Consider the following 14,308-nt stretch of genomic DNA (forward strand, 5'->3'; position numbering starts at 1 on the left):
TTACAGGCTGTTAAGGAGGGAGTGCTCACAGGAACTACACCTGTAAAAGGAAGAGAAGGGAAGAAGCAGGATTGAAGGGAGGGAGATGGGCTATGACCACATCTCAAGTTGATGCCATGGGAGACCTGAAGCCAGGATGGCTGTTCAGAGTTGCCCTGCATTTTGGGCTTTTATGCCTTCATGTGGACCAACCATTGGATGCAGGTTACCCCTAAGAAGGAGCCATGACTTTGATGAGGAAATTTTTTTCAACTGGGGGCAATTTCCAGAGAGGGCAACTTCCACATGATGACTGTCAACTCACTGCTGGCAGCTAAGGAAATTAAACCTTTACTTCAGAAGGAGCTGGGAACACCTGCTAGATTGCCTATGGTGACACTGCCCACATTTGTCATATGTATACACTTCCCATTGGCTATTTAGTGTCTGCATCAGGCAAGAAATGCTAAATTATGCTGGAGTAACAGATGATCTCCAAATAGCAGTGGTTTATAGCAAGGCACGCTCCGCTCAAAGTCAACTTTGATTTGAGACATAGGGCAACTGGGGAATACCTCTAACTGAAATATTGCTGACTTTGGCAGATTGAGAAGAGCAAGCCAAACTGTGCACTGACTCTTAAAGTTCAGATCTGACAGACATCACTTCTGCTAATGTTTCCTTTGTTAAGGAAATCACGTATCACATGGTTATGCTTAATGTCATTAAGTAGAGATATATAAAACCCTTTATATCACTTATCTATTACCTCACTGAGCTCAGTGACCTAACACAATATATACTGATGTATTTTTTTTTTTTCATGATTCTAAAGTTTGGCTGGGCTCATTCAGGCAATTCTTCTCTGTGGTGTAAGCCAGATTCACTGAGGGAGCTGACTTCAACCAAGAACTTAGCAGAGGCTAAAACAGCCAGGATATGGCCTCTTTCCCATGTTTAATGGTTGGTATCTGCTGTTTATTGGAAATCATCTGGTTTTCCTTCATGAGATCTCTCATTATACGGTAGACTAGGTTGGGCTTATTTATATGGTGGTCAAAGCATTCAAGAGAGTCAAAATGGAAATTGTCAGGCCATGTAAGGCTTATGCCTAGAATAGACACCACTTCTGATTGGCCTCTGTTGATCAATCCATAGTCAGGGGAGGAGAAACAGACAAGGATGGGAGAAATTGTTGGCAGCTGTCATTGGAAATCATTTACACTAACAGGGAGAGAAAATAGGAATTCTGGTTAATAGTCATACCATCCAGTGAGAGAGTCTGCTAATATAAACATCTGGTACATCAAGTGTTTAAGATTTATTTATTTTAAAGAGAGAGGGAGAGAGCCCACTCATGAGTGGGGGGAGGAGCAAAAGCAGAAGGAGAGAATCTTCAAGAAGATTCCCTGCAGAACATGGAGCCTGCCCTGGGGCTTGATCTCACATGAGATCAAACCAAGAGTGAGGCGCTTAACCAACTGAGTCACCCATGTGCCCCTGGAATATCAGGTGTTTAATGAATGACTTGAATAGGAAAGAGAGCCCTAAACATATAGAATAAGGAACAAATTGGAAGAAATATACAAGGAGAGAAGAAAAAAAAAAGACGAAACCAAAAAACCATTTAAAGATAGAAGAAAAAAGAATAAAATTTCATTCACACAAAAAAATTAAAAAATTATTTAAAAGAAGAGAAAATTTTAAAAGTTTTGGAATTTAAAAATGATGGTAGAAGTAAAAAACTGCATTAAAATTTTGGATTATTCAGTTGAACTCTGTCAGGAGATAAGACACAAGACATAGAATGACAAATAATAGAGAAAAGAGGAGAAAATTAGAGGCTGGGGATTCCAAATTTACAGTAATCAGAAATGCAAAGACAAAGAACAAAAGAAACAGATGGAGGAAAATCACCAAATAAATAATTCAAGAAAAATTCTCAGAACTAAAGGTCATGAGTTTTCAGACTATGAAGTCTTCTGACAGCAAAATGGATTAAAATACATTTAAATGAAGGCACACAATTATGAAATTTCAGACATTTGGGAGAAAATATAAGAGCCCACAAGCTCCTGAAGAGAAAAACACATTTCATATGAAAGATCAAGGAGCACAATGGCATTGAAATTAAGCAATAATGGTACTGGGAGCCTGGAGCCAAAGAGGATTTGTTTTAGAATTCCAAGAGACTAAGATTTCCAATTTAAAAATCTAAACTTGACTCTCTATTACAACTAGGGGTATCTAACAATATTTTTTCAAGTGTGCAGTGTCTCAAAATATCATCTTCCATTACCAGAATAAAGGACTAAACCGAGAAAGAGCAAGACGTATGAGCCAGAAAACTAGAGATTGGTTAAGAGAGGCAAAGGGAGAGATGACACATGTCTTAGAGGACATATAAAAGTCCTCTAAAAAGTTCATATTTAAAAAGAAAAAAATCAACCTTCACTGAAAACGACATATTTAAACAGACTGAGAGAAAATGAACACTTCTACGAGCAAGTTTGTGCGTGAATTAAAAATGAGTGTTCACATAGCTTATGTTTGAATGACAGTTGCATAGTTATACAAATAAAATCCTGAAGATTGAACTACATTGGGAAGTATGAGAGGGAGTCATCTTCTGAAGTGGGAAGTCAATAGAAGAATAGAAGTCCTACAACCAAAATATTACGAACTGAAAGTGTGTGATTTAGAAGTTGGAAAAACATGTAAAAGAGTTAGACCCATGGTATGTAAATTAATAAATCCCTTTTTTCTTGCTTTTAGTCAGGTTGAGCTTTTTTCTTTTTTTCGATTTTTTGTTTTGTTCTTGTTTTTGTTTTCCACTGACAGAATCTTGTCCAAACATACACACACATCCTCAGATGCCACATCAGACGCTTAGGAAAAAAATGTTTTGAAAAACTTCCTAGTCTGATGCATAGTCTGGTTTGGGAATCACTACCCTGAAGAATAGTGACCTTAGCAATGAACTGTGTTCTTTGATAAGGATTTAATGAACTCATCTTTCAAATTCATATAGAGATAATGACTTGTGTTCTAGGACAGCTCTTCACTTCTTATCTTCAGCGTAGGAGGCTAGATATTATCTCACATATGCAAGTATGAAATAGTGATGATGGCAGGAGGAAGAAACACATTGCCTACTTAGGAAAAAAAAATCACAAAAAACAAAGGACTTGAAGAAATCAGGAATTTTGTTATCTGATATATACATAAATTGCCTAATGTGCTTTGAACTTTCCTGCCTCCCTAATGCTGCTTCTATCCCCTGTCCTAACCCTGGAAAAATGTATCAGTATTTTATGCTTTATAAATAAGGATGAACAAGGGCAGCACCTTCATGCTTCATTCTATGAAGAATCAGTTTCTTCTGCCAGGAGATGTTTTTCCAGTTGAACTGAATCTTAAATTCACATAATAAAATGGCCAACTGGACGTTTATAAATCTCATTTCACCTGATTAACAAATGTCTCTGTATCCCAGTTCATTCATGCAAAATTTTCATGATTTCTACCGTATTAGTGTTGCAGACTTGAAAATGGGTGGGAAATGCTTAAAGAATAAAGCCACCAAACGTCCACAGTCAGGATTGAAAATTCTAATTATCAATTACTGCATAACAAACTACCCCAGCACTTGGTAGTTTAAACAACAACCATTTTCTAATATTTTATGATTTTGTAGGGAGGAGTTGGGCCTAGTCTGAGTGATTATTCTGTTCCATGTAGCATAAATGGAAGTCACTTGGTAGAATTCAGCCAATGAGAAGACTGGGCTGGAGGCCCTCAAGTAGCTTCATTTGCATATCCGTTCCCTTGGCCGATATGACTGGAAGGTTGAGCTCAGCTGGAACAGTTGAGTAGAGCATCTATAAATGGCATCTCCAGAATGATGGCCTCAGGGTTAGTTAGGGAAGTTTCCTGACTAGACAGTACTTCCAGAGAAAATGTTCGAAGAGATCTGATTGAAGGTGTAAATGGTAACCACCTTTAATCTAAGGTGAAAAGTATGACATCCGTATTTCTGAGCATTGGGAAATCCCTTACGATTCAGAATTAATCTAGAAGTTATTCTTCCAACTAATAAAGAGGACTGTGCCACCCAGATCCTTAGAAAAAGGGATGAGCCAGAAGACATGAAACATGAAAACCCATAATAGAGACAACTACATCAATTAAAAATGAAAACTTTATGGGGTACCAGGGTCGCTCAGTGGGTTAAAGCCTCTGCCTTTGGCTCAGGTCATGATCTCAGGAGGGTCCTGGGATCGAGCCCCGCTCTCTGCTTGGCAGGGAGCTTGCTTCCCTTCCTCTCTCTCTCTGCTTGCCTTTCTGCCTACTTGTGATCTCTGTCTGTCAAATAAATAAATAAAAATCTTAAAAAAAATCTTTATTGATAACAGGTATCTAATACAGTCTTTTAGCATAGCATATGGGAGGAAGCAAAACCGCTGTATCAATGTCATTGAAAAATACTTTACATTTAAAATAAGTAATTGTAGGTATAGTGAACAAGGATTTTCTGCAAATAGTAGTAAGGTCTTTACATATGAAAAAATTTCATCGCTTCTCCGCCTTTTGGCTAAGATCAAGTGTATATATGAAAAAATTTCTAGTTCAGGTCATGAAAGACAAGAGTCATGGAGATACCCACAAAAGCAGACTGTAGGCAATGAGAAAGGAAGAAAAATATACCTAGGGGAAGAAATAAGTCAGTTTTTTAGTCACAGATGACTAAGCCTGTTTGACTAGTTTCTAAACATAGAGATATTACTATAAATATCCTATTATATTGTCTTCATGTTTGTTATCTATAGATTATGTTTTCATTAACGATCTACTAACTAAATACATATTTCTTTTCTCCAGGCATTATTTTTAACTCAATATATATTTGCTGATTGAATAATTGAATGTATAATGAAAGCACAAACAAAAGAGTAATAATAAAGAATAAATAATGTTTGAATTCGATTCTCAAAAACTTCATAATCTATGGTACAGAATTCTCTCTCTATATATATATATTTATTTTTATTATTTTTATAAACATATAATGTCTTTTTAGTCCCAGGAGTACAGGTCTGTGAATCTCCAGGTTTACACACTTCACAGCACTCATCACAGCACACACACACACACCAATGTCCATAACCCCACCACCCTCTCCCTCCCCCCCGCCCCCAGCAACCCTCAGTTTGTTCTGAGATTAAGAGTCTCTTATGGTTTGTCTCCCTCCCGATCCCATCTTGTTTCATTTATTCTTTTCCTACCCTCAAACCCCCCATGTTGCATCTCCACTTCCTCATACCAGGGAGGCCATATGATAGTTGTCTTTCTCCGATTGACTTATTTCGCTAAGCATAATACCCTCTAGTTTCATCCACAGCATCGCAAATGGCAAGATTTTGTTTCTTCTGATGGCTGCATAGTATTCCATTGGACACAGATGCAAAAATTTTCACCAAAATACTAGCCAATAGGATCCAACAGTACATTAAAAGGATTATTCACCACGACCAAGTGGGATTTATTCCAGGGCTGCAAGATTGGTTCAACATCCACAAATCAGTCAATGTGATACAACACATCAATAAAAGAAAGAACAAGAACCATATGATACTCTCAATAGATGTTGAAAAAGCATTTGACAAAGTTCAGCATCCCTTCCTGATCAAAACTCTTCAAAGTGTAGGGATAGAGGACACATACCTCAATATTATCAAAGCCATCTATGAAAAACCCACTGCAAATATCATTCTCAATGGAGAAAAACTGAGAGCTTTTCCCCTAAGGTCAGGAACACCGCAGGGATGTCCATTATCACAACTGCTATTCAACATAGTACCAGAAGTCCTAGCCTCAGCAATCAGACAACAAAAAGAAACTAAAGGCATCCAAATTGGCAAAGAAGAAGTCAAACTATCACTCTGTGCAGATGATATGATACTATATGTGGAAAACCTAAAAGACTCACTCCAAAACTTATAGAACTTGTACAAGAATTCATTAAAGTGTCAGGATATAAAATCAATGCACAGAAATTAGTTGCATTTCTCTACATCAACAACAAGACAGAAGAAAGAGAAATTAAGGAGTCAATCCCATTTACAATTGCACCCAAAACCATAAGATATCTAGGAATAAGCCTAACCAAAGAGGCAAAGAATCTATACTCAGAAAACTATAAAATACTCAAGAAAGAAATTGAGGAAGATGCAAAGAAAAGGAAAAATGTTCCATGCTTTTAGATTGGAAGAACAAATATTGTGAAAATGTCTATGCTAACTAAAGCAATCTACACATTTAATGCAATCCCTATAAAAATTCCATCCATTTTTTGAAAGAAATGGAATAATCCTAAAATTTATATGGAACCAGAAAAGATCTCAAACAGCAAAAGGAATATTGAAAAAGAAAGCCGAAGTTGGTGGCATCACAATTCCAGACTTCAAGCTGGTACAGAATTCTAAGTTAGACTAGAAAAAGCTAAAATCTATTTTTTGCATTCCTAATATACAAGTTTATCCCCATTGTTTTAAGACAATAAACCTGGACGACCTAAAATTCTCTCTCTCTCTCTCATTCTCTCTCACAGATACAGAGCATGCAAGAGAGCGCAAGCAAAAAAAAAAAAAAAAAAAGAGAGAGAGCGCAAGCAGAGGGAAAGGAGAGAGAATCTTAAGCCGTATCCCACACCCACACCTAGCACAGAGCCAGGACTCAGGGTTTGATTTCACAAACCTGAGACCATAGCTATACAAATACACTTAGTTGACTGAGTCATCCAGGCACCCCTGACCTGAAGTTCTCTTAAGTGATTACAAATTTCTTTATAATGTCTGCTTAGGTTTTGTTTTTATCTTAGAGGTAATTATTCCAACTATGATGCCAGAATGTATCGAGAAGTATACAAGAAGAATGTATATGATCTTATTCTCTTATCAAAGAAAGAGGAACGTTTATGCCATTGACACTGAACCGCCTGGAGATAAGAGTATCAGGCAAGTTAGGAGATTGATTCTCTTAGACTGGCAAGTATCCCATGAAGCCATTGTATTTGAGGAATAAAATGGGGAAAATGTCACATATTGCAATATAGTTAATGGAAAGTAGAGAGTAAGTCATCAAATATGATATAAAGAATTCAGGATAAGTAGGTTATTAAAAATCTTCCCTGAGAAATGATGAATAGCTTCACATAGTATAAAATTGGGAAGTAATGTTTATAGTTTAGCTTCTGAAACTTATTATAAATTTGCTCTGCAGTGTTATTAATATTAGCTGTATAGTCTGGGGAATGATACCCACTGGAGCCAGGCCAGGCATAACATAATGAATGTTTTTTATTTGAATGAGATTGTAATTATGCAAATTAAACTTTAGCTATGGTTACTCTTGCCTCCATGCTGAATGGGTTGTAAGCACAGATCTTATGGAAATTTGGAATTATGTTTTCAGTGATGCATATTGCACCTGCATATCAGGAAAGGGGTTGAAGGCTGTAGAAATGGAGAGTGGCTTTGGATTCCAGAAGAGTTTTGGAGTCTGCACCTTTTTGTATTGGTAGCATGGCTACATGTAAAGACTGAAGTATTTTTGGTCCAGAGAGAATTTCTCAGATTCTCTTTCTTAAATCAAGGGTGCACATGTTTCTGATTATAAAATCAATATTTGCATGTTGAAGGAACTTTGGAGATTGTACAATAGCAAAATAAGACAACTGTTATTTTCACCACTTCAAGATAGCCACGATATTCATGTACCAGATTTTCCTTCCAAGGTGTCTTTATGTATTTGTGTGTATATACTCAATATTTTAGAAGTTAGTACAGCAGTGATTGTAAATACACGCACTGGAGCCGAAGGGCTTGGATTAAATTCCGATTTTCTCAGTTCTTATCTAGATGATCTTATACAATGCCTCAGTTTCCTCATTGGCAATGTAGGGATAATAATCTATTGCTGAGATTTTTAATGGTCCTTAAGTGGCCTAATTAGAGCACTCAAGGAAGAATTTCCAGACAGCAGCTGGAGAAGCCAGGGAGAAAGTAAAAGCCTTTCCTCCTGCAATGTCTCTTTGGCACCCTCTACTGACAATGCCTAACATTGTGCCCAAGGCAAAGGAAAAATATTTAAAGGGCCTGGTTTCATTTTTCACAAAGCAGGCAAAAAGGGTAAATTTGAAGTTGAGAGGCAAGCAGTTAATAACTGGCAGACCTTGTAAAACACTTTGAACAGTTGTCTGGAATAGAGGAAGTGCTCAAGAACTATTAGCTCCAATTTTTTGCATCACGTATACACACACACATGCAAAACTGGGATCTCCTCTGCTGTATATACATTTTGTATTTGAATTTTAACTTAACCTCATATTATGGCTGTTGTCACTAAAATTCCTTGGAATACCAATTTTATGTTATATAATTATCCAACATGTGAACACATTGTAATCATCATGCTATTATGCATACTGTTGATTGTTAGAAATTTTGTCTGGTAAGTAATCCTGGGTGAGTATCTATGTTTTATGGTTAATTCCTCAACATGGAATTCAAAGGATAAATATTCTTAAAATTTTTATATATATGCTGCGAAATGGCTTGCGGAAATACAGTTCCAGTTTATACTTTCCTTGAAATTAGGCAACCAGAGTAGATTTAATATCATATATATTTTAATCTTGACTATTTGATAAAAGAACAATAGTGTTTGTGTCTTAATTTATAATTTTGTTTAATGAGGTTTGAGATTTAATTTCTTATACCACTCACCTATATTCCCATTAGATTATTAGAATTATCTTGAAGAATTCTTCATGCATAAAAGATAATAGTCCATTATCTGCTAGATTTTTCACAAATGTTTTTCTTTTTCTAATTTTGCATTTGTAATTCAATTTATGGTTAGAAAAATGAAGCTTTAAATTTGATAATTCACATGTATTTTCCTTCATGATTTTTTTTTAATATAATTTTTTATTTTTTATAAACATATATTTTTATCCCCAGGGGTACAGGTCTGTGAATCACCAGGTTTACACACTTCACATCACTCACCAAAACACATACCCTCCCCAATGTCCATAATACCACCCCCTTCTCCCAAACCCCCTCCCCCCAGCAACCCTCAGTTTGTTTTGTGAGATTAAGAGTCACTTATGGTTTGTCTCCCTCCCAATGCCATCTTCTTTCATTTATTCTTCTCGTACCCACTTAAGCCCCCATGTTGCATCACCACTTCCTCATATCAGGGAGATCATATGATAGTTGTCTTTCTCTGCTTGACTTATTTCGCTAAGCATGATATGCTCTAGTTCCATCCATGTTGTCGCAAATGGCAAGATTTCATTTCTTTTGATGGCTGCATAGTATTCCATTGTGTATATATACCACATCTTCTTGATCCATTCATCTGTTGATGGACATCTAGGTTCTTTCCATAGTTTGGCTATTGTGGACATTGCTGCTATAAACATTCTAGTACATGTGCCCCTTTGGATCACTACGTTTGTATCTTTAGGGTAAATACCCAATAGTGCAATTGCTGGGTCATAGGGCAGTTCTATTTTCAACATTTTGAGGAACCTCCATGCTGTTTTCCAGAGAGGTTGCACCAGCTTGCATTCCCACCAACAGTGTAGGAGGGTTCCCCTTTCTCCGCATCCTCGCCAGCATCTGTCATTTCCTGACTTGTTGATTTTAGCCATTCTGACTGGTGTGAGGTGATATCGCATTGTGGTTTTGATTTGTATTTCCCTGATGCCAAGTGATATGGAGCATTTTTTCATGTGTCTGTTGGCCATCTGGATGTCTTCTTTGCAGAAATGTCTGTTCATGTCCTCTGCCCATTTCTTGATTGGATTATTTGTTCTTTGGGTGTTGAGTTTGCTAAGTTCTTTATAGATTCTGGACACTAGTCCTTTATCTGATATGTCGTTTGCAAATATCTTCTCCCATTCTGTCAGTTGTCTTTTGATTTTGTTAACTGTTTCCTTTGCTGTGCAAAAGCTTTTGATCTTGATGAAATCCCAATAGTTCATTTTTGCCCTTGCTTCTCTTGCCTTTGGTGATGTTCCTAGGAAGATGTTGCTGCGGCTGAGGTCGAAGAGGTTGCTGCCTCTGTTCTCCTCAAGGATTTTGATGGATTCCTTTCGCACATTGAGGTCCTTCATCCATTTTGAGTCTATTTTTGTGTGTGGTGTAAGGAAATGGTCCAATTTCATTTTTCTGCATGTGGCTGTCCAATTTTCCCAGCACCATTTATTGAAGAGGCTGTCTTTTTTCCATTGGACATTCTTTCCTGCTTTGTCGAAGATTAGTTGACCATAGAGTTGAGAGTCTATTTCTGGGCTCTCTATTCTGTTCCATTGATCTATGGGTCTGTTTTTGTGCCAGTACCATGCTGTCTTGATGATGACAGCTTTGTAATAGAGCTTGAAGTCCGGGATTGTGATGCCACCAACGTTGGCTTTCTTTTTCAATATCCCTTTAGCTATTCGAGGTCTTTTCTGGTTCCATATAAATTTTAGAATTATTTGTTCCATTTCTTTGAAAAGAATGGATGGTACTTTGATAGGAATTGCATTAAATGTGTAGATTGCTTTAGGTAACATAGACATTTTCACAATATTTATTCTTCCAATCCAGGAGCATGGAACATTTTTCCATTTCTTTGTGTCTTCCTCAATTTCTTTCATGAGTACTTTATAGTTTTCTGAGTATAGATTCTGTGTCTCTTTGGTTAGGTTTATTCCTAGGTATCTTATGGTTTTGGGTGCAATTGTAAATGGGATTGACTCCTTAATTTCCCTTTCTTCTGTCTTGCTGTTGGTGTAGAGAAATGCAACTGATTTCTGTGCATTGATTTTATATCCTGACACTTTAATGAATTCCTGTATAAGTTCTAGCAGTTTTGGAGTGGAGTCTCTTGGGTTTTCCACATATAGTATCATATCATCTGCGAAGAGTGATAATTTGACTTCTTTTTGCCGATTTGGATGCCTTTAATTTCCTTTTGTTGTCTGATTGCTGAGGCTAGGACCTCTAGTACTATGTTGAATAGCAGTGGTGATAATGGACATCCCTGCCATGTTCCTGACCTTAGCGGAAAAGCTTTCAGTTTTTCTCCATTGAGAATGATATTTGCGGTGGGTTTTTCATAGATGGCTTTGATTATATTGAGGTATGTGCCCTCTATCCCTACACTTTGAAGAGTTTTGATCAGGAAGGGATGCTGTACTTTGTCAAATGCTTTTTCAGCATCTATTGAGAGTATCATATGGTTCTTGTTCTTACTTTTATTGATGTGTTGTATCACATTGACTGATTTGCGGATGTTGAACCAACCTTGCAGCCCTGGAATAAATCCCACTTGGTCATGGTGAATAATCTTTTTAATGTACTGTTGAATCCTATTGGCTAGTATTTTGTTGAGTATTTTCGCATCTGTGTTCATCAAGGATATTGGTCTATAGCTCTCTTTTTTGGTGGGATCCTTGCCTGGTTTTGGGATCAAGGTGATGCTGGCCTCATAAAATGAGTTTGGAAGTTTTCCTTCCATTTCTATTTTTTGGAACAGTTTCAGGAGAATAGGAATTAGTTCTTCTTTAAATGTTTGGTAGAATTCCCCCGGGAAGCCGTCTGGCCCTGGGCTTTTGTTTGTTTGGAGATTTTTAATGACTGTTTCAATCTCCTTACTGGTTATGGGTCTGTTCAGGCTTTCTATTTCTTCCTGGTTCAATTGTGGTAGTTTATATGTTTCTAGGAATGCATCCATTTCTTCCAGATTGTCAAATTTATTGCCGTAGAGTTGCTAATAGTATGTTCTTATAATAGTTTGTATTTCTTTGGTGTTAGTTGTGATCTCTCCTCTTTCATTCATGATTTTATTTATTTGGGTCCTTTCTCTTTTCTTTTTGATAAGTCGGGCCAGGGGTTTATCAATTTTATTAATTCTTTCAAAGAACCAGCTCCTACTTTCGTTGATTTGTTCTATTGTTTTTTTGGTTTCTATTTCATTGATTTCTGCTCTGATCTTTATGATTTCTCTTCTCCTGCTAGGCTTAGGGTTTCTATCTTGTTCTTTTTCCAGCTCCTTTAGGTGTAGGGTTAGATTGTGTACCTGAGACCTTTCTTGTTTCTTGAGAAAGGCTTGTACTGCTATATATTTTCCTCTCAGGACTGCCTTTGTTGTGTCCCACAGATTTTGAACCGTTGTATTTTCATTATCATTTGTTTCCATGATTTTTTTCAATTCTTCTTTAATTTCCCGGTTGACCCATTCATTCTTTAGAAGGATGCTGTTTAGTCTCCATGTATTTTGGTTCTTTTCAAACTTCCTTTTGTGGTTGAGTTCTAGCTTTAGAGCATTGTGGTCTGAAAATATGCAGGGAATGATCCCAATCTTTTGATACCGGTTGAGTCCTGATTTAGGACCGACGATGTGATCTATTCTGGAGAATGTTCCATGTGCACTAGAGAAGAATGTGTATTCTGTTGCTTTGGGATGAAATGTTCTGAATATATCTGTGATGTCCATCTGGTCCAGTGTGTCGTTTAAGGCCTTTATTTCCTTGCTGATCTTTTGCTTGGATGATCTGTCCATTTCAGTGAGGGGAGTGTTAAAGTCCCCTACTATTATTGTATTATTGTTGATGTGTTTCTTTGATTTTGTTATTAATTGGTTTATATAGTTGGCTGCTCCCACGTTGGGGGCATAGATATTTAAAATTGTTAAATCTTCTTGTTGGACAGACCCTTTGAGTATGATATAGTGTCCTTCCTCATCTCTTATTATAGTTTTTGGCTTAAAATCTAATTGATCTGATATAAGGATTGCCACTCCTGCTTTCTTCTGATGTCCATTAGCATGGTAAATTCTTTTCCACCCCCTCACTTTAAATCTGGAGGTGTCTTCAGGCTTAAAATGTGTTTCTTGGAGGCAACATATAGATGGGTTTTGTTTTTTTATCCATTCTGATACCCTGTGTCTTTTGACAGGGGCATTTAGCCCATTAACATTCAGGGTAACTATTGAGAGATATGAATTTAGGGCCATTGTATTGCCTGTAAGGTGGCTGTTACTGTATATGGTCTCTGTTCCTTTCTGATCTACCACTTGTAGGATCTCTCTTTGCTTAGAGGACCCCTTTCAAGATTTCCTGTAGAGCTGGTTTGGTGTTTGCAAATTCTTTCAGTTGTTGTTTGTCCTGGAAGCTTTTAATCTCTCCTTCTATTTTCAATGATAGCCTAGCTGGATATAGTATTCTGGGCTGCATGTTTTTCTCATTTAGTGCTCTGAAAATATCATGCCAGCTCTTTCTGGCCTGCCAGGTCTCTGTGGATAAGTCAGCTGCCAATCTAATATTTTTACCATTGTATGTTACAGACTTCTTTTCCCGGGCTGCTTTCAGGATTTTGTCTTTGTCACTGAGACTTGTAAATTTTACTATTAGGTGACGGGGTGTGGGCCTATTCTTATTGATTTTGAGGGGCGTTCTCTGAACCTCCTGAATTTTGATGCTCGTTCCCTTTGCCATATTGGGCTAATTCTCCCCAATAATTCTCTCTAGTATACCTTCTGCTCCCCTCTCTCTTTCTTCTTCTTCTGGAATCCCAATTATTCTAATGTTGTTTCGTCTTATGGTGTCACTTATCTCTCGAATTCTCACCTCGTGGTCCAGTAGCTGTTTGTCCCTCTTTTGCTCAGCTTCTTTATTCTCTGTCATTTGGTCTTCTATATCACTAATTCTTTCTTCTGCCTCATTTATCCTAGCAGTGAGAGCCTCCATTTTTGATTGCACCTCATTAATAGCTTTTTTGATTTCAACTTGGTTAGATTTTAGTTCTTTTATTTCTCCAGAAAGGGCTTTTATATCTCTCGAGAGGATTTCTCTAATATCTTCCATGCCTTTTTCAAGCCCGGCTAGAACCTTGAGAATTGTCATTCTGAACTCTAGATCTGACATATTACCAATGTCTGTATTGATTAGGTCCCTAGCCTTCGGTACTGCCTCTTGTTCTTTTTTTTGTGTTGAATTTTTCCGTCTTGTCATTTTGTCCAGATAAGAGTATATGAAGGGGCAAGTAAAATACTAAAAGGGTGGCAACAACCCCAGGAAAATATGCTTTAACCAAATTAGAAGAGATCCAAAATCGTGAGGGGGGAGAAAAGGGATAAAAAGAGGTTCAAAAAGGAAGAAATAATAAAAAAAAAAAAAGAAAAAAGAGAAAAAAAAAAGAAAAGAATTTAAAAAAAAAAAGAAAACACCTTTCAGAAAGTGGTTGTTTTTCTGTTTCCAGAATTGCTGTTCTTC

This window comes from Mustela nivalis, assembly GCF_964662115.1.
Source record: "Mustela nivalis genome assembly, chromosome: 13".
Classification (NCBI taxonomy): Eukaryota; Metazoa; Chordata; class Mammalia; order Carnivora; family Mustelidae; genus Mustela; species Mustela nivalis.